The 20,490-nt window shown below is 42.9% G+C and overlaps 1 protein-coding gene across 4 annotated transcripts in view; it reads right to left on the minus strand.

The window, feature by feature from the left end:
• The window catches only part of GAS2 (growth arrest specific 2), a 109,155-nt gene that overhangs the window by 83,136 nt on the left and 5,529 nt on the right, over positions 1-20,490 (minus strand). The window contains exons 1-2 of one of the 4 annotated variants that reach the window (XM_073578277.1): positions 2,012-2,232; positions 817-932 (exon numbers count right to left, since the gene is read on the minus strand). The exons of 1 other annotated variant lie outside the window; for it this stretch is intronic. The gene's annotated coding sequence lies outside the window, so the exon portion shown is untranslated. Of the gene's footprint in view, positions 1-816; positions 1,970-2,011; positions 2,233-20,490 lie in introns of those variants that run through there. 2 more of the 4 variants (XM_073578280.1, XM_073578278.1) reach the window with 2 other exon arrangements.

Here is a 20,490-nt window from a genome sequence, read left to right on the forward strand (position 1 = left end):
GTACAGAAATTGGGACCTAAAAATTGAATAGTTGTCGCTCAGTAATATTAAAAAAGATCTAATTATGACAGAGCCCTATATAATGCATGTAGTTTATAATAGTCTGTATTCTATCAATTGAGCGAAAAGATTGGGTTTGGGGTTCTTACTCCATTCGCAGACTACCATAATCAACTCTTGTATTACACTGGGCAGCTGTAAAGCAGTAATGCAAAGAACAGGAATTTTGATAGTCGCAATTCTCCTAACGTAAGGTATAAACTTGGCCCTGAGTCAAAACTTTATGACTATATAAAATGTAATTAAAGGTCCCCCACCCCCTGGTCATTCATTCCGTACTGTTCACATCCAGATACGGAAGTTTCCTCTAAAATTAAAATAATGTCATTATTCCAAAACTGTCTGTTTATTGCTCATCAGTTCCCTGTAAATCTTTGTTCTCGCCTTCTAACAGTCCTGGTCACAATTCTCTGAGTGACAGTAATGATTGCTCTACAAATTCTCACTCCAATCATTAACAAGCGCCAGATCTGTGGAAACCATTATGACCTGATAATTGTACAATAAAATTACATAACGTCGCAGAACACAGGACGACCATTAATCTGTTTACTATGGAGATCTAGCAGAGCTGAGTTAGTTATTATGTCGTTTGCGGTTCACTTGCAGTCCCATGTAAAATCAGATAAAACACTGCAAAGTCGGCATGAGTGCCAGGCTATGTTCAAGTAGTACTTGAAGCAAAGGGAGACACAAAGCGCAAATAGGGTCTTATCCCACAAATTAAACAGCAATTTCTACAAAAAAGCTGCTCACCTGGTATTCAGTAGTCAAAGCACGTATAGTAGGTATAGGTTGCCGCAGATCCACAGGTCGAACATCAACCAGATAACACAGTATACTGCAGGGTAGGATGTGGATTATTGCCCGCGCTGCCCAAATGATGAAATTCCAGGAGTAGGTAGAAGTCAACAATGGTTTTATTCGACACGTTTCAAGGTTAATACAACCCCTTCTTCAGGAAATACCACGAACAACTTACATGAGTAGTGAGAAGACATTCCTTGCATAAATCCAAGGTTGACATGTGTCTTCTGACCACTTGGCGCTCGTTTTTTTGAACCTTGGATTTATACAAGTAATGTCTTATTTCTGCTACATCTAAAAATGACTACTGGTCACGTAGCAGAACTCAAAGTCATTTTTCTTCCTTGTAGCAAATGTAGTAAGTTTATCCTAAATTCTATAAATGATCACAAATGACATTCTCAGACCCCTGCTTTATTGCATATTTCTATAATATTATTATATGTCGATGTAGCAGTTCTGAACTAAGGGAATCAAACTATGTTAATACAGTAGGATTACCTGCAGTCATATGGAAGTTCACAGATAACAAACTCGCCTCTACTACTTCATGGTGATATTAGGGTGTATTATCTAGGCTTTTCCAGGCCACCTCAATACATTATCCTTAGGCCGCCGTTCAATATTTGGTCAGTACTTCACATCAGTATTTATAATACAAAACCAGGAGAGGAACCATTAGAGGTAAAGTATAATAGAAACAGGTCACCACGTCTGCATTTATCACCCACTCCTGGTTTTGGCTTCCAAATACTGGAGTCAAATACTGAATGTACTGTGTATCAAACAAGAAACTCAACTCTGCATCATCCAGCACATGAACCCATAGACCTGGAGGTAAAACTACTACAGAATCCTCTTCAGGGGGGCTTCCCATCCAAGGGTCTGTGCATGCAGAGTCTTTAAGGAGATTTTGGAGCAGAATCTGAGCGGAAACTCTCCAAAAAAATATTGAAGTTTCTTTTTCACAAACTCAGCAAAAAATACTCAGTGTGCACAAGATAACTCATTGACATTGCTTGACATTGACCAGTTCAGCTCTGCTACATCTATATCGAATCTGAACACAAAGCTACATTTAGTGTAAATATTTACCACTGAGCGGGAGATGATGGAACACAATGTATCCCAGGCGTTCTCTTACCTCGTCCTCCCGCACTCACTCCTGGCAGGATCTGCTCTCAGCTTTGCTCTCTGCTCTCCTTTTTCACCCATTAAAGTAAGAACACCTCTCGCCCTGAGAGAGCCATTGTCAGGCAGAAGAATTTTAGCCGGGATGGTTTACACTGGACCTAATGGCATGTAACACTTTCAACAAACTTGCAGGGTTCCCCCTTCCTCCCCATCCTGAACACTGAGCTTCTTATGTGACTACAGAGACAACCTTCTTTTTTTTTTTTTTTTTTTGCGGGCACAGGACGGGGCTTGTGTTTTGCCAGTAAAGTCATCAGTCCTCTGCTGATTCCCGATCCCTCATCTGCTCACAAAATAACTGGGAGAATCTGGGTCACAGGCTGCAAACCACTCATCCTTGTCCTTGGCTCTCACATCAGCAGAGATTTTGGTCACACAATGGCCTCTCACCAGGTAAGCCTGGATCACACTTCCGTTTTTTTTTCAAATCCGTCACAATCCGTCGTTTTCCGTTAAAAAACGGATCCGCCATTTTTTTGGCGGATCTGTTTTTTTGTCCCATAGACTTCCATTAGCAGCTACCGCGGATCCGTAAAAAAACGGATCCGTTTGCGGCAAAACGGAAACGGATCCGTTTTTTCACACTTTGGCGGATGCATGCGGATGCAAAAAAACCCGGATGTGTGAAACAGGCCTGACGAGTCAATAGAAAAGAGGAAAACTTAGTATCACACGTGTAGCAGGGACGAGTTTGTCATTGAACTGTTACTCAAAAGATGATGATGTTGCAGCTCTGCTACCAAATTTTTCAGCAACAGGTTGTTTTACAAAGTAATGAAAACAAATTGATGAATCTGTGGCAATATTGGAGGTTTGGCATCAATGCTATAAAAATGACAGATAAAACACTGCAATATTTCATAAGGTTGCGCTAAATGACAAACTCAGCTCTGCTACATTTGCACGTAATACTCAGCTAGGTAGCATCTGCAAAGCACAAGTACATTGGCCAAAATATTGAGCAATATCTCATTATTTATATATATGTATTTTTTGCACTTAATTTTGCAGCGAGGCCCAGCATTTCTGGCCGTGTAAACTTAGGTGTCTGCTCTCATGGGTCTGCATTTAGGTAGTGCTGAGCAGCCCGGCTGATCTAGTATTATGGGTGTCATTAATAGGCTGTAAGCCAGACACTGTACATTACCTGTGTGTGAGCAGCGCCCTATACAAGCCTCTTTTGTGCAATCACATACTAAGGCTAGTTTCAGACTAGCGTTCTCGGGCGCAGCGCAGGGCCGCCGCTTAGCTCCGCCCCCTGCCGCGCCTCCTCCGGTCAGCTCCTCCTAGGATCGCATGACGCTGCATGCAATCAGCGTACCCTATATTTAGCGTTGCACCGTGTTGCATTTTTGTGCGCTCTGCACAGTACCAAAAGGGCGCAAGCGCCGGCAAAATCATACCAGAGCACGGACAGCGTACACAACACTAAATATAGGGTACGCTGATCACATGCAGTGTCATGCGATCCTAGGAGGAGCTGACCGGAGGAGGCGCGGCCAGGGGCGGAGCTAAGCGGCGGCCCTGCGCTGCGCCCCTGCGCTGCGCCCGAGATCGCTAGTCTGAAACTAGCCTAAGCCATCACCCCCTCCATGAGTTGGTAGTCTGTGAGTGGTTGCTCATCAGTATTTTGCACCTGTGTTGCTGCCATCTTTTTTCCATGGGTTTGCTGCATCCTGAGTGCACTTGTTCTGAGACCTGGGCAGGTAAGCATTGCTTTCCCTTTGTGCTGTATTATCTGTTTCATCTATACTGCATCAAATAAAGTAACAGCTGAAAAGTAAGGTTCTGATTCTCTGCTTCTGACAAACTCAGCTCTGCGACACATGATAAAAGGTTGCCGCATCTGACGAACTCAGTGCAGCTACATCTGTTTACAGCAAACTCAAAGTGTCACAGTGTTTTTAAGGGGAACAACAGAATTCTGAAGCGCTTTTATAACATAATGATTGGCCAAATGCCATTTTAAAATCTTTGCTTAATTTAAATGGCTTTACATCCTGTCCAGAACTAGCCAAAAAGCATAGTGCATAGTGTTTGGTACATGTGTTAGGGTGAGTGCACACAGTGCGGAATCTTCTGCGGATTTTTCCGCGCGGATTTGCAGGTAAAGTGACCTGTGGTTTTCCTGCGGATTTGCCTGCATTTTCCCCCTGTGGTTTGACACCTGGACAATGGAACAGGTGTTAAACCACTGTGGAATCCGCAGAAAGAATTGACATGCTGCAGATTTAAAGCCGCAGCAAATCCGCGCTGAAAAATCCACAGCATGTGCACTGCGGTTTTGAAATCCCATTGCTTTGCATTGTACTGTACAATGCCTGCGGAACTGCAGCAGATCCGCAGCAGAATCCGCAACATGTGCACATACCCTTAGGATATCCTCTGTGGGACAAACTACAGACCTTTTGAGAATCTAGGTTGATTTATTACCAGGGAGTCTTGAGGTTAAAAAACATGCAGATTTCCCCAATTTGGAAGCATCAAAAAGTCATGTTCTCCTTCCTAAGGCTATGTGCACACGTAGATTTTAGTCCTGCGGATTTGTAAAAATCTGAAGGTAAAATCTCAGGTCAAAAGACTTGCGGTTTACCTGCAGATTAGCCTGCGTTTTAGCACTGCGGTTTCACACCTCTACAATGGAGAAGGTGTGAAACCGCAGCGGAATCCGCACAAAGAATTGACATGCTGCGGATTTGAACAATACTGCCCCCTATGTACAAGAATATAACTACTATAATACTGCCCCCTATGTACAAGAATATAGCTACTATAATACTGCCCCCTATGTACAAGAATATAACTAGTATAATACTGCCCCCTATGTACTGTACAATATAACTACTATAATACTGCCCCTATGTACAAGAGTATAACTACTATAGTACTGCCCCTATGTACAAGAATATAACTACTATAATACTGCCCCCTATGTACAAGAATATAACTACTATAATACTGCCCCCCTATTTACAAGAATATAACTACTATAATACTGCCCCTATGTACAAGAATATAACTACTATAATACTGCTCCTATGTACAAGAATATAACTACTATAATACTGCCCCTATGTACAAGAATATAACTACTATAATACTGCCCCTATGTACAAGAATATAACTACTATAGTACTGCCCCTATGTACAAGAATATAACTACTATAATACTGCCCCCTATGTACAAGAATATAACTACTATAATACTGCCCCCCTATGTACAAGAATATAACTACTATAATACTGCCCCTATGTACAAGAATATAACTACTATAATACTGCCCCTATGTACAAGAATATAACTACTATAATACTGCCCCTATGTACAAGAATATAACTACTATAGTACTGCCCCTATGTACAAGAATATAACTACTATAATACTGCCCCCTATGTACAAGAATATAACTACTATAATACTGCCCCCCTATTTACAAGAATATAACTACTATAATACTGCCCCTATGTACAAGAATATAACTACTATAATACTGCCCCTATGTACAAGAATATAACTACTATAATACTGCTCCTATGTACAAGAATATAACTACTATAATACTGCCCCTATGTACAAGAATATAACTACTATAATACTGCCCCTATGTACAAGAATATAACTACTATAATACTGCCCCTATGTACAAGAATATAACTACTTTAATACTGTCCCCTATGTACAAGAATATAACTACTATAATACTGCCCCCCTATTTACAAGAATATAACTACTATAATACTGCTCCTATGTACAAGAACATAACTACTATAAGAATGAGTTCACACGTGGCGTTTTTTTCGCGTTTCCGCGGCGGTTTTAACCACGCGATTTTGCCGCGAAAACGTGAAAAATAAGCATCCCATGCATTCCTATGGGATTCCGCAATGCTGTGCTAATGCTGCGGTTTTTACCGTGGCGGAATCACTTCGCGGTAAAAAACGCAGCATGCTCATTAATTTGCGGAATCACGGCGATCCCGCACCCATAGGAATGCATTGTTCTGCTTACTTCCCGCATGTGGCTGTGCACACCATGCAAAAGGTAAGCAGAACAATTGCGGATGGTACCCACGGTCTGGAGGAGGAGAGGAGACTGTCCTCCGGGCTTTGGGTACCATATCCCTGTAAAAAATAGAATTTTAAAATAAAAAATATTGTTATTCTCACCTTCCGACGTCCCGCGCAGCCTTCCCGCCTCTCTCCACGCTCCCGTTCCCAGTAAGCCTTTGCGAAAATGCCCGCGATGACGTCCGTTCTCGCGGGATCGCGAAGTCTCGCGGTCATTCGTGCGCCGTCATCGCGAATGACCGCGAGACATCGCGATCCCGCGAGAACGGACGTCATCGCGGGCATTTTCGCAAAGGATTACTGGGAACGGATGTGCGGGACGTCGGAAGGTAAGAATAACACCATTTTTTATATTTTTTTACATTCTATCTTTTACTACTGATGCTGCATAGGCGGCCTCAGTAGTAAAAAGTTGGTCACACTCATCAAACACTATGTTTGACGAGTGTGACCAACCTGTCAATCAGTTCTCCAAGCGATGCTACAGATCGCTTGGAAAACGCTAGCATTTTGCAAGCTAAATATGCTTGCAAAATGCTAGTTTTTCCGCGGGAAAATCGCGGGAATTTAAAATGCGATTTTCCCGCGGAATGGAATTCCGGAATTCTCGCGGTAATTTCCGCGAGAGTTCCGGTACGTGTGCACTTAGCCTAATACTGCCCCTATGTACAAGAATATAACTGCTATAATACTGCTCCTATGTACAAGAATATAACTACTAGAACACTGCCCCTATGTGCAAGAATATAACTACTATAATACTGCCCCTATGTACAAGAATATAACTACTATAATACTGGTCCTATGTGCAAGAATATAAATACTATAATACTGCCCCTATGTACAAGAATATAACTACTATAATACTGCCCCATGTACAAGAATATAACTACTATAATACTGCCCCATGTACAAGAATATAACTACTATAATACTGCCCCCTATGTACAAGAATATAACTACTATAATACTGCCCCTATGTACAAGAATATAACTACTATAATACTGCTCCTATGTACAAGAATATAACTACTATAATACTGCCCCATGTACAAGAATATAACTACTATAATACTGCCCCTATGTACAAGAATATAACTATTATAATACTGCTCCCTATATACAAGAATATAACCACTATAAGGCTATGTGCACACGTTGCAGATTCTGCTGCGTTTCCGCAGTGTTTTTGGCCCTGCGGAAACGCAGCAGTTCCGCAGACCATGTTAGTCTATGGCATTTCAAATCCTCTGTGCTCATGCTGCGTTTTTTTCTGCGCGGTTTTGCTGCGGATTACAAACCGCAGCATGTCAATTGTTTGGGCGGATTCCGCATCGGTTTCACACCTTTAGCATAGTAGAGGTGTGAAACCGCAGGGCAAAACTGCAGGCTAATCCGCAGGTCACTTTACCTGCGGATCCGCGCGGAAAAACCCGCAGCGTGTGCACATAGCCTATTACTGCTCCTATGTACAAGAATATAACTCCTATAATACTGCCCCCTATGTACAAGAATATAACTCCTATAATACTGGCTACCTACCACAAATAAAACGTTTTCTTCTCATTTCTTGTTATATGGTTAGTAATTCTGGTAGTAATACGTAGTATATCAGTATGGCCGACATGTCCACTCTTGAGGCTGCGGTATATGGGGTACGATGCAGCTTTGTTAGATGTTGTGATTGGTTCAGGGTTTACAATGTAGCTAGCTGCGTTTCGTTCCCTGACATGCACTTAATACAGCAGTGAACACATTAACCTCCCATTAGCAGTAAACTTTGAGGAAAGCTATAGAAATGATGGATATTTTGAGGTATGCAGCACTGATGCTGATTCAGCTCTGAATGGTTAATGCTTTGTCTATCTGTCGGGTTATGACCTTGTCAGTTGGTGCAAACTCAAAATGTATGTTGGATTTACGCTGACGGATCCCCTCATGATAGAATGTGGATATCGGGAAGTGGAAATATTTCAGCCTTGTATAATACATAATGTACATAATGATGTTGCATTAACTTGAGGTCAGTGGTGTCAGCGATATCTGTCAGCTGCTTATCCCTGAGCCCCACTAGAAACTGGCACTTATAGAGCGGACAATGCAATGATTTATGCTATTTAATCTGACAGCAGCATGATATAGGGGATTTGTCACTTACTAGGCTATTTGCTGTAGTTTCAGTACAATCAGTGTTTTTCAGCAGGAGATTATCACTGCAGGACTAGGTGTCTCGTACCAGTTAGTCCAGCTAGTCTGTGTAACCCCGCCCCCACCTCTGATTGGCAGCTTGCTCACAGTGTACACAGGAAGCTTCCAATCAGGGTTGTGGGTGGGGTTATACGCAGCTCAGCATTCAAAGCATTACTTCATCTACAACAGAAAAAAACTGGGATTTTTATCAAAATTGCACCAAGCAGCCCAGTAAGTGATACATCGCTGGAGTCAGGGTTTCTGTCCCTACATCATGTTGATCTCAGATTACATAGCAAAAAGTCTGACAGATTCTCAGCTGTGATCCACCAATTGTTTTACAGTGCAGATCACACAGCTGTAATGGGACCCTTAGAAAAAAATTTCTGCTTAGCGGTGAGGGGACAGGGCTTATGGAATCCACCTAAAAGTGGATTCTTTTATTTTAGGCCCTCCTAGTGGAGAGTCTTGGTAAATATGAAATGTCAGACCATCAATGTAAACTTGTCAAAGTCTTGTTCATATGATTGCCCTGTGTTCTGGATGATAAAAGTGGCATAGTTTACTAAAATGTATAATGTGCTCCCCTTCTCTTAGGGTAAGTGCACACGCTGCAGATTCTGCTGCGGATTTTGCTGCGGTTTAGGCCTGTTTCACACATCCGTTTTTTGGCATCCGCATGCATCCATCAAAGTGTGAAAAAACGGATCCGCGGTAGGCGCTATTGGAAGTCTATGGGACAAAAAAACGGATCCTCCAAAAAAATGGCGGATCCGTTTTTTAACGGAAAACGACGGATTTAGACGGATTTTAAAAAACGGAAGTGTGATCCAGGCCTTATCTGCGGATTATCCTGCGGTTTTCCCCTGCGGTTTGACACCTCTACAATGGAGCAGGTGTAAAACCGCTGCGGATTCCGCACAAAGACGTGACATGCTGCGGTTTTGAAACCGCAGCAAATCCTCGCTGAAAAATCCGCACCATGTGCACTGCGGTTTTTGTTTTCCATTGAAAATAATGGTACTGTACAACGCAGCAGAAACTGCTGCGGATCCGCAGCGTGTGCACAGACCCTGAGACTTCATGGCAGTTCCCGTTAATTTGCTATGCAAATGTATGTTGAGAAAACTTCCTCAAAAGGTGTTGGACATAGGGCATATCGACAGAAAGGGGCCTCTCTCTCAGGGCCTGGGGCATGATTTAACGAGGTTTCAGAAAACCTTTTGTCCCAGGAAACAAACAATTTTTTATTTACTCACTCTTCCCAGGTCCAGTACAGAGACTCTACAGGTTCTCCCAATGGGGTGGGTGCCACACTTCCTGCTGGGACTTCTCCTAGGTATACTATTACAGCTCTACCTATATTATAGATTTATTATTATTTAGGAATTATCATATTTTTCATGCAGATTGTATCTTTGTGCCTTTGCTACAAGGGATTATACAGTTATGGCTGAAAGTGTTGGCACCCTTGATATTGTTCCAGAAAATGAAGTATTTCTCCCAGAAAATTAATGCTAATTCACACGTTTTGTTATACACATGTTTATTTCCTTTGTGTGTGTAACAAGGGGGCACGGGGTGGTAGTCATGGTTGAGTTCACAAAGAAACAGTCAGTGAGCACCCTTGCACACAAACAAGTGAAGTCACATTCCTGCTGCGGTACAGTCAGTTACCTCCATCACACGCTTACTCCAGCCACTAGAGATGAGCACTCAATAAAACAACACAGGCCACAGTTCTGCTCCAACGGGAAAACATTACTTTAACAATACAATGTTTCCTGCTCTCTGTCCCTGCAACTTCCTGGGACTGCACAGTTTCAATAGCTCCCATCCAGGTTAGGGGGCAGTCCCACAACATCAGGGCCCATCCACACTGCCCGACAGTTTGCGGCAGCTTGTATCCCCCCGACTGAGGTACTTTCTGTTCCGGGCTGTGAAGAGCGTCCTGCCTCGGGCAAGCCTGCCGGGCTCTGCTGCATGAACAGGAAATCCCTTTCCTGTAAACCTGTTAGACCGGCCCCCTTCTTAACTCCTTCTGTCCCCGAGCTAACTATACAAAGGCAGTTACATAGCATATACAGAACATTACACATTAAGGCAGAGCATGACAAAACATGAGGGATCCATTGGGGTGCCGCATGGGCTTGGTATGTAGGAGAGAGGAGGCAAGTAGGTCCCTGCCACCTCCTTACATGTGTATTGGAGCAACACAAAAAAATCAGAAAAAAAAGGCAAATTGAACATATTTGCTCACAAAAAAAATGGGCTGGACAAAATTGTTGGCACCTTTCCAAAATTGTGTGTAAAAACTTTTGTTTCAAGCCTGTGATGCTCGATCAAACTTGCCTGTGGCAAGTAAGGCCTGCTTCACACATCCATTTGTGTCCATCAGTCAAAATCCGCCGTTTTGCAAAAAAACGGATCTGCCATTTTTCTTGGCGGATCCATTTTTTCCCATTAAGTTGCATTACCGGCGGATCTTGACGGATGGCCATCCGTTGGATCCATTTTTTTGCGGATCTGCCAAAATTTTGACGTCCGCAGACATGTCCGAACGGACCTTGCAACGTTTTTTCCAGCGGCCGGATCCACATTTGTCACTGCGCATGCCTGAAAGACTTCACTCAGCCGCAAATTTAACCCTAAACTCTGTTCTGGCGGCTGAAAAATTCTCTCTCTCTCCTTCTCCAGGCAGCGGTTCCTTTAAAATTCTTCCTTTGACGGATCCGTTAAAATAACGGTCCGGTGCCAAACGTTGTGGTCAGTACAGGAACGGATCCGTTATCCGCCATTTTAGCGGATTTTGACTGACCAAAAAAACTGATGTGTGAAACAGGCCTAACAGATGTGGGCAATATGAAAATCACACCTGAAACCAGATAAAAAGAGAGTTGACTCAGTCTTTGCATTGTGTGACACACTAAGCATGGAGAACAGAAAGAGAAGAGAACTGTCTGAGGACTTGAGAACCAAATTTTTTTTAAATATCAACAATCTCAAGGTGGCAAGTCTATCTCCAAAGATCTTGATGTTCCTTTGTCCACAGTGCACAAGAAAACAAGTTTACAACCCATGGCACTGTAGCTAATCTCCCTGGACATAGACAGCAGAGAAAAAAATGATGAAAGGTTGTAATGCAGGAGAGTCCAGATGGTGGATAAGCAGCCCCAATCAAGTTCCAAAGGGATTCAAGCTGTCCTGCAAGCTCAGGGTGCATCAGTGTCAGCGTGAACTATCCGTCAACATTTGGATGAAATACAACTCTATGTCAGGAGACCCAGGAGGACCCCATTGCTGACAGACATGAAAAAGCTAGACTGCAGTTTGCCAAAATGTGTGTGAGTAAGCCGAAATCCTTCTGGGAAAACATCTTGTGGACAGATGAGGCCAAGATAGAGCTTTTTGGCAAAGCACATCATTTTACTGTTTACTGAAAACGGAATGAGGCTTACAAAGAAAAGAATACAGTACCTACAGTTAAATATAGTGGAGACACAAAGATGTTTTGAGTTTGTTTGCTGCCTCTGGTACTGGGTGCCTTGACTGTGTGCAAGGCATCAAGAAATATGAAGATTACTAAAGGATTTTGGGTCTCAATATAGTTCCCAGTGTCAGAGAGCAGGGTTTGCGACCTAGGTCATGGGTTTTCCAGCAATAACACCAAACATACTTCTAGAAGGCCCCATAAATGGAAGGAAACAAAGCACTGGAGAGATCTGAAGTGGCAGCAATGAGTCCGGATCTAAATCCCATTGATCACCTGAGGACAAATCTTAAAATTGCTGTTGGAAGAAAGCGCCTTCATATATGAGAGACCTGGAGCAGGTTGCAAAAAAAGAGTGCTCCAAAATTCCAGGTGAGAGGTGTAAGAGGTTTGTTGATGGTAATAGGAAGCGATTTGGTTGCAGTTACTTATTCCAAAGGGTGTGCAACCAAATATTAAGTTGAGGGTGACAAATTTGTCCAACCCATTTGGGGGTTTTGTGTGAAAATATGTACAATTTGTAATTTTTTCCTCTAATTTTTTTTCTGTTGTTCAAATATATTCAAAGGAAATAAACGTGTATAGCGAAACATGTGTAATGGCAATAATATTCTGAAAGAAATACTTCACTTTCTGGAACAATTTCAAGAGTGCCAACACTTTTGGCCATGACTGTATATGTACAGTTGTGTTCAAAAGTTTACATACCCTGGCAGAATTTTTGCTTTCTTGGCCTTTTTTCAGAGCATATGATTAACACCAAAACTTTTTCTCCACTCATGGTTAGTGGGTGGGTGAAGCCATTTATTGTCAAACTACTGTGTTTTCTCTTTTTAAATCATAATGACAACTCAAAACATCCAAGTGACCCTGATCAAAAGTTTACATACCCTGGTGATTTTGGCCTGAGAACATGCACAGAGGTTGACACAAATGGGTTGAATGGCTACTAAAGGTAAAATCCTCACCTGTGACCTGTTTGCTTGTAATCAGTGTGTGTGCATAAAAGCTGAGTGAGTTTCTGGGATCCAGACAGACTTTTGCATCTTTCATCCAACCACTGACGTTTCTGGATTGTGAGTCATGGGGAAAGCAAAAGAATTGTCAACAGGTCTATGGGAAAAGGTAGTTGAACTGCATAAAACAGGAAAAAAACCTCTGCTGGGGTATGTAAACTTTTGAGCACAACTGTATATCTCATATGCATTACTGATTAAAGAGAGAACCTTTGCTCACCAGAATATGTGTACATATTGTTGTTTACCTCCTGACTTGAAAATGGTATATATATACACACAATTTGTGTGATTTGCACTTCAGCACTTTATTCTGGGATTTAACTACTTTACTCTATTTTCATTGTCCTCAATTTGCGAATCCCTGATGTATTTTCCTTATTTGGGCTTTTTATGTACCGTATCTAGTAGTTTCATTCATGCATCATATTTTATCATTTTTTCATTGTTTTTACTATAGTGTGTGCCTTCTCTTCCATTGAGTTATTAATGAAGGTTTTTTACTTTACCCTATACCTTTCATTATTTGACTCTTTTTTCGGCTTTCTTATTGGTTTACAATGCTGATGTCACGTTGACAGTACCGAATAACTGAGCTCAGCGGCTCTACAGGAGTAGATGGCACCAACTGTTGAGCTCAATGATTCATTGTAGCCCTGTTGGTGTGACATCAGCGCTGCACAGAATAACAGATAATGGGAGCAGAGGTGGAGACACGGCGCTAGACCAGGGGAGGGTGACTGAAGCGCATGTTTTTTTTCCTTTTTTTTTTCCTTTTAAAGCAAGGAGGACATGGGTTTTCCAAAACTGGAAAACCTACTTTCATGCTTCAGGGCCACGATGAAATATGTGCCAGCACTGGCGGCAAGGGCAAAGAGGTCCCTGTGCAAGAACAGATGGGCCCTTTGCAGTCCAATAGCTCCCCATAATGCACAATTACACCTGCATTGGATGGGAATGTGACCCCTTATCTCTTGGGATCCAATGCAGCTGCACAGATTGCACCAATGATATGTCCGCCCCTGACACTGAGTGAGACCTACAATACTGTTCCTCTTGATTTTGCTTCACTAACACTGGCAGAGCAGTGGGAGAAAGTGAGCACAGGACAGTGCAGTGTTACTCTGGGTGGAATCTACATGAGTGCTGTAAGAAAGTGGACGAGAGAAGAATACAGTAGAAGTTGATTGTCTAGCTGGGTAATTGCAAGCGAACACCGCCATCTGCTAGTCAAAGGTGAAAGTAAAGAAATAGAGTAGTAGGAACTTTATAGTGGGAACCCACGTTCCCACAGGAAGAGTTTAAAGACAACACCAGGTCAGATGACACGTGTCGCAGTTACTAGCTAAAAAAATCCCTGGCCGGGGAGAGGCAGCTGGTGCCAGAACCTATAGCAGGACAGGTTGTGTAGCTGTTAGGTGGGCTTACAGCGACCATCACCACAGAAGGATCAAAGAGCAGTCAGTAGAAGATCCGTAAGCAGCACCAGTAGAAGTTCATGACCAGGCTTGAGAGATGATCTGGCTGTAGCAAAGGACCGTTCCTGGGGGCTGTTACTTCCAGTATACATGTAGGGTGTGATCTAGGGCCGTGCTTCAGGGAATGGAGATGAGCACACTGAATACCCAGTCATTCCCATACAGTATCTAGGACTTGTGGTCTAGCAGGAAATACCGGTGACACTCCCCACACTAGACCAGCGCAACGAGCAGAGGTGTTTACTACGATGGGGACGGGCCTAGTGCTGACAGTGACGCCTGTGAAGTTGAGACATAAAGGCATTAAAGAGAACCTGTCATCAGGATCAACCATGCTAAACTAAAGCCATGGGCAGAATGGCGCTGTCCTACTGATTTAATACATACATTTAGTGTAAAAATCTGCAGCTTGGTTTTTTTTGTTAAATCATACTGATAAACTTCAGTTTCCTCTGTGCTTTAGGGCAGGACTGTGGGTAGGGTCTTCAGCTCAGTTCTTCATGAAAATGGCGCCGGCGCATACGCAGATTGACCTCCGGCGGTCTTCATGAAGATGGTGCCAGAGATGGCACATGCGCAAAATGAGATCTCCGCTAGATATTGGGCCGAGATCTCATTCTGCGCATGCGCCACCTCAGCGCCATTTTCTTGAAAACAGCTGGAAGTCGATCTGTGCATGCACCGTCACCATTTTCGTGAAGACCTGAGCCCTCTGACCCTGTTACTGTAACCTTCCATATAGTGCTTACGTGTGTGTAGATATGTGTGCATGTACCACTGTCTCCTCATTGTCTGCACTGTTGCCTCCAAGTAACCTGTTTATACAGCAATATTTTTTGTTTTTGGTTTTTTTTTCCATTTTTGCAGGAGGAAATGTTTTGCCAGATTTTTTTCTTCTCTCTTCCTTTGAACATTAAATCTCACTCTCTCTTTGCCTCTTGCTTGTGATGTGCTCTGGATCTCTCTCTGCGCCGGCTCCAGCAGTGTTTGTTAGGTCTGCCCTATTTATTTTACCATGTACCTGTCCGCTGACATCTCTCCTACTGAGAGGCCAAAACCGTTTTCTGAGCAAACCGTCACATTCCACAGGATGATGGACACTGGAGCAGCTCCACAGACATCTCCTGTCTGGAAACCATACAAGCTCTTTAAAAAGCTTTAAAAAAAAAAAAAAAATACCCAAAATAACTAAAAACAATGAGGACATTCATCAGAGCCGCGGCCGCTTCATTCAATTACCCCATTATTGCTGCTGCATTCTCGGCTTTCCAGTCTATAAACGGCACCAAGAACAATCAGCCTACAATTCTATTGATCTGCCACAAGGCTCTGCTGATTACATCATCGTTCTCCGGCAGAAGCGTCAAAATCGCCAGTTGATTAATAAATGGGACAAGAAAATAATGAATAAATAAGTACAGTATGCACCACAAAGCACCATAAGGTAAATGTTCTGGGGCTTGGAAACTGTTAACAGGCAGGATTCAGATTTAAACTAATCTCCGCAAACAGAACAAGGACTTAAAAAGAAACAAACAAATAAAATAAAAAACAGAAAATAAAACAAAAATAGTCAAAAAGGCTAACTAGGCAAGAATAAACAGGCAAACACTAAAAACAAAAGGGTATAAAAAAGGAAAAGTAATATATAATTATAAAAATAAGAAAAAAAGGATAATGATGAACATAATTTTATTGATGTATACGACGGAGCCGAAGGGAACCTGTATGGCGGCACCCTCCCATACAGACTGAGACGGAGGTTTCATATGTCAGTCTTGATTTAAAAGCCTCTGGAAAATCAAGCAGCAAATTTATTAAGAGGGGATCACCTGCTAATAACTTTGCATCCTTGGGCTATACATGCACCTCAAGAGGAAATATACACCCGCTATGAGCTGCAGTATTGTCCCGCTATAATATATGCCAAGTTCCGGTGTCGGTTATAGTGAGTCACACATCTTACGCTAACTATGGGGTACCAACACTTTTGCAGCTTTAATATATGCCGAAAAACTGGTATAAATACTAGGCTGACATCACACTGGTGATTTCAGCCTGAAGAAGCACATTGGGCACCATATAATTTGCTGGGCTCTAGATTACTTAAAGATTCTTAGAGGTTTCACCAAACTGAAAACCATTCGTGTACATGAAGCTGAGGGGGCAACATGTCCTTGTTTCAAATGCAAAATATGTAACAAGCCCCCTCCACCTATCATGCACCATTTATAATCTATGTAAAGGGGTTGTCCAGTGGCGGAACTAGAGTCTGATGGGTCTTGGTGCAAGATTTGGCCCTCACCTGCTGGTCAAATTTATTAGCCTTTGTAGCATTTTAAATCACACTGTAAACACATATGTGTTGCTCCCCCACCCATAATGTACTAATGTCACCAATCCTGGGCTCTGTCCTGGTATAATGTCCTCCATACTGACCCTTTCCAGTAATAATGTCACCCATCCTGTGCCTCTTCCAGTAATAATGTCAAATATTGTAGGCTCCTTCCTGGTATAATATCCTCCATCCTTGCCCCTTCCCGATATAATGTCCTCCATCCTGGCCCCTTCCAGTAATAATATCCTGACCTTGTGCACCTTCCAGTAATAATATTACCCATCCTATGCACCTTCCAGTAATAAATTCCATTATCGTGGGCCCCTTCCAGATATACTGCCCCCAATCCTGCCATACATTATCCTGAGCCCCTTCTGTGATTATATCCATATCTTTGCTCCTTCCTGGTATAATGACCCCATCCTTGCCCCTTCCTGGTATAATGACATCCATTCTGGCCCCTACCAGTAATAATGTCCCCCACCCTGTTACCAGTGATAAAAGAGGAAAATCCAGCTTCTAAAGCATTCAAAATTAAAAACCTTTATTTAGAAAATATTAAAAACAAAAGGTAGCGTTAATGCAAACATTACATGTGGATGCAGTTGGATAAGGCGGGTGTAGAAAAATTAATGGAAGAACCGAATGCGTTTCAAACACTGGAAGTGATCTTAGACTCAGAATTACAGTATTATTATTATTGTCCCCCACCCTGTGCCCCTTCCAGTAATAATGTCCAATATTTTGGGACCTTTCCTGGTATAATGTCCCCCATCCTGCCATAATGTCCCTCATACTGAGCTCCTTTCTGCAATTAGGTCCATATGTATCTTTGCCCCTTCCTGGTATAATATCCCCTATCCTTGCCCCTTTCTGGTATGATGTCCCCATTCTTGCCCCTTTCTAGTATAATGTCTCCCATCCTGTGTCCTTTCCAGTAATTATGGAGGGATTTTTAATACTATAGTTTATTGCTCATGCCAAAGTTATCTGCCACCTCTGCAGTCTGTCAGAGGTGGCCGGGTTTCTATGCAAACAGTGCTCGCTTGAAGACTCATTGCTATAAAAGTTTCAAGCGCTGCTGCTTTGAAGCGGACTAGATCCAGATAGAGCTGCTGCACTTTTCTGATGAGCGCACAGTTCAGACCAGTCACAGGGGAGGCAGGGAAGAAGTCTGTTTCTCAACGAAGAATTTGAGTAAACCCCTTTTAAGTAGCAGAACTTTTGGGCCCCTCAGTGCAACTTTTGCGTCTGTACTTCACTACGAGTCCTATAGCCATGAAATTTACTATAAATGTTAAAAAAGAATAAAAATTGAGAGACTACAAAAAAAACACCCAAAAAACTTTATTTGGTTAGCAGGCCAGTTTAATCTAGTTCGCTCTGGAAAGAGGCAAAAGGAGATAACAAAAAAAAAAAAACTAGAGGAAAAATTTTACAAGGCATAAAGGATGTAAAAAAAAAAAAAAGTGAAAATCTATAAGAACCCCTGTGCGGTAATGAGACAATGTACTGTAAGTCTATAATGACTGCAATAGGTTAACCAGTCGCCGTCAAATATTTCAAGCTGGTTTTACTGGTGGACCAGCAATGAACTGTAAAGAGATGCATTCCAGATTTCAATAATCAGCTCTGTGTGCAGACATGGGAAGACTAAGCCTCATGCAGCGGGTCTGGCTTGCATATGCTCACAGCTCCCCCTCACCCCCCCAATATGACTTACCCAGATCTGCTACTCTTTGGCGCCCCTGGTTAATACTCTCAGCACCGGGACAGCAGGACAGCTTCCTGTCGTCATAGTCTGCACCTCTGGGAAAAGTTTGGGATACTTTGCACCGATGGAGGCGAGAGCGCTGATGTGCCTGCAGGAGAGGAGGCAATCACTGCAGGGCTGTAATGGTGCAGGAGATGTAGGTTCTCCCTGAGATATTACATTTCACTTTGTCCTTGGCTTTCACTTCCAGCAGAGGCTGGAAACTAATCCACAGGCTGACCTATAATGTATCCCTGGATCAATGGCCGGGCGCGGGTAGCTTTCACGACTTATAATGCAGATGTAGTGGAGCCGAGTTTGCCATTTAGCCCAACTCATACTTATATCATAATGTTCTGTTTGTAGTTTTACATTGGACTCCAGGTAAGTCTACTGTGAAGTCTTAAAGGAATACTGAAATGTGGGATATTGTACCAGTTACTTGGAATCCCAAAGATCCCGAGAACATGGCTTCCCAGAACACCATCCGTATGGAGCGAAGACTCTCCTACGCGACCTCCATTCACTGTCTAAGGGACTATTGGAAATACCCGAGCGCTGGACTCAGACGTTAACGAGAAACAAAACTTGTAATATTTTTTTCTTGCTATTTCTTCCCAGCGATGAAACATATTTAACTTTGCAAATCACCTTTTTCGATCTGACTTCAGTCCTGTGAAAAACCATTACATTTGAGTTGCCTCCAAACCCCTACTTACTGCTAAGTCTATATGTCTGGCTTTTCTGTACTCCCATACTATCCAAGGGGAGTACTATCCCTACCAGTGTGGGGGGAGGCACCTTTTGAAGTGCAGTCACACAAGGACCCTAGAGGTTAGGGGGCCCATTCTCACAACTAAAGCAGGTGAAATTGTGCATTATGATGAGATTTTGGACAGCAAAGGACCCATATATTGTTCTTGAACAGCTCTGTGTCCACCAGTGGTAAGCACTACTCCATCAGATGCCTCCTGCACAGTAACTCCTCCGCCACACTTGGTACAACTGTGCTGGAGGAGTTACTGCTGATAATGGAAGGGAGGGCCAGGACTGTATTCGTGACCTGCATTACTGCAACATCTATGTCCAGTGCTTCCCCCTACAGAAAATTGTATTCTCTTTAGCTTACCTGCATCTCCAAATTCAGCTTCCCCCCAGGCATTTCCCAGGCAACGACTGTCCTTCTTCCAGGCAACCCTCAGCCATGGAGACACAGTCCAAGATAACTTTACCATTCTCTTTACTGAATACTTTGCACATTACATCCACAGTTGATACATCATGGATTCCACTTGTTTCCTCATCTTTCCCTTTCTGGCTGTTGCTTCTGTGCAGTACACACCCGGACCAGACCGTCCTAGACTGCTCCCCAGTTCCTTCCTGGCCTAACCTTGCCATGATGACAATTCCTTCTGCCTGTTTCGCCCCAGACTCGAAATCATCAGTCACCAGGCTTGGTTGCCTCTGGTCAAGCATCCGGCCCGTCTGTACCGACCTCGTCGAAGCTCCAACTTCCTTTATCTCCTCAGTCCAACCGACTCCTGCCCTAAAGGCATCTGCCCAGGCTATGAGTCGCCACTTCTTTCCTTCCCTGTTCTGGCCCACTGCAATCATGCACAGTGGCCGTGGGTAACATGAACTGCAGCACTTTAACGTTACGTGGCTGCCATGCTGTCTGGGCCTATAGCCCATGTGGACACTAAGGGCACCCTGGCCCTGTCTGACCTAACTTCACAGAAACTCCTGTCCTACCACCCAGCAGCCCCTCCTACACTTAACCCTCTATAACCATGCTAACACTGCACACTAGTATGCCCACATCTAGTGGCCCACAAATGAACTACACTTACCCTTGTCTATAAGAACTATATACTAAGGTGCCCTCCTTAGCACCTTACTTTCCCTAAACTATACATGAATATTAGCACACATGACAAATATTATACTAAAGGAACGCAACACAATATAATACAGTTCCCTAAAGAATAGTAACACATATATGAATGTGGCAGTACCATAATTATGAGCGATAATACATCTTACTATGTAGCAGTACCGCAAATATTTATCCTAGACATTATCAACATTAGAATATG

The sequence above is a fragment of the Dendrobates tinctorius genome, unplaced genomic scaffold, assembly GCF_039654945.1.
Source record: "Dendrobates tinctorius isolate UK_male_01 unplaced genomic scaffold, ASM3965494v1 ptg000059l, whole genome shotgun sequence".
In the NCBI taxonomy this organism is placed as follows: domain Eukaryota; kingdom Metazoa; phylum Chordata; class Amphibia; order Anura; family Dendrobatidae; genus Dendrobates; species Dendrobates tinctorius.